This window comes from Lipotes vexillifer, unplaced genomic scaffold, assembly GCF_000442215.2.
Source record: "Lipotes vexillifer unplaced genomic scaffold, Lipotes_vexillifer_v1.1 scaffold120, whole genome shotgun sequence".
Classification (NCBI taxonomy): Eukaryota; Metazoa; Chordata; class Mammalia; order Artiodactyla; family Lipotidae; genus Lipotes; species Lipotes vexillifer.
Genome location: NW_006791240.1, coordinates 783,374 through 784,983, shown reverse-complemented (window position 1 = coordinate 784,983; position 1,610 = coordinate 783,374).

The window sequence follows — 1,610 nt, the reverse complement described above, 5'->3', positions numbered from 1 at the left end:
TCTGAGAGGTGAGTTCTTAAATCAAGGAAGGAGGGTATGAATTTGGTCACAAAATTCAAAATACAATTTTAGTAACAAAAATAAAACTTAAGCTGAAATTTATATAAACTATTATATAAGTCCAGCATTCAGCAAATCCAAGTAAATAGTTACAGCTATAAAATGAAATGGCGAAGGTTTAATGGCGAAGGTGAACAGAATCCAACTTGATCTTTCAGTTGTGCTGGTTTTATCTCTGGATTATTGCCTGATCGGGGAAAAGGATGAACTTTTCATTTTAACAAGGAAAAATGCAATTTCTGGATGAATTTTCCTTGTTCATTTATAAATGGGTCTTCTTTATGAATCACATGGTGAAGTCAATTCTTCTCATAGAAACTACACTGAATAGATGGTTTTGTGTCAATATTTATTTGTGTACTTTATCCCAAATTATGGTATAAGAATAACTTAGGAGGAAGCTAGACAAGGTATAATTTTACATTTGTATATACAGTAGAATTAGACTGTCCATGATGCCTCAGTGCTCTGTGACTGTTCTCAACCATCAAATATTCTAATCCTGCATTGACCAATATGGTAGCTGCTAACTAGACATAACTATGTAAACTAAGGTAAAAATTCAGTTCTTCAGTTGAACTGGCTACATTTCAATGGTCAATCGCTATACTTGGCCACTCATTATTATATTGGGCAGTGAGGATATAGAACATTTCCGTCATTGCAGAAAGTTCTATTGGACAGTGCTGTTGGTCTGATCCTGTAACTCACGCGGATGATTTACTTCGTTAATAATGATTTTTTTCTTATTCAGCAATTAATATTGTTTATTATAGGAAATTCAAAAACTATAGATATGCCAAATGAATTTACTTATAATCAGCTAATTCTATGATGCACAGATAACTACTAAATACTTGGTATTTATTGTTGCTTTTTCTAAGCGTATAAAATTTTTTTAAAATGCAACATAATAAACACTGTTTTTATACTTTTATATCTCCTAAAATTATGAACATTTCTGTATGTTATTTTAAAAATCTACATTATTTTACATGTCTGCATAATAGTTATTCAGACTACTGCTATCTTTGAAGTTATTTATGATCACTTTCTTAGGTAAATTATGGAATTAGAAGTCATGTGTGTTCATTTATTTCTGAAACTTCACTTTCAGGAGCTGAATTTTGAAAGAGAGAGAAGTCTGAACCCAAGTGTCCTCATCTGTGTAAAACAAGATTTAATGAAATAACTTCCATCCCCTTCCAGCTTTCCAAGTCTAAGAACGTTTTCAATGAGTGCCAAAATCTGAAGTTACTAAAAAGGAAAAAAGAAACAAACACATAGGCTTGAGAAAGCAAATTTAAGAAATCAGTGTGTTTTCTCTCTTGGACACACACAGTATTACATGAGTTCAGGGATTTGGGAGAGCAGGGAAAAGATATGACCACAGGGTGGCAGTAGCACACAATGAGCCTTATTTCGGTGCTGCTTTGAGAGGTTTGCATGGCGTGGGGCGGGGGGGGTGTGGAGGGGTAGATGGGAAGTTCCACCAACCATGAGACCTTCAGCAAACAATGGTGTGGGGTCAAGAGAACAAGGGCATTCCT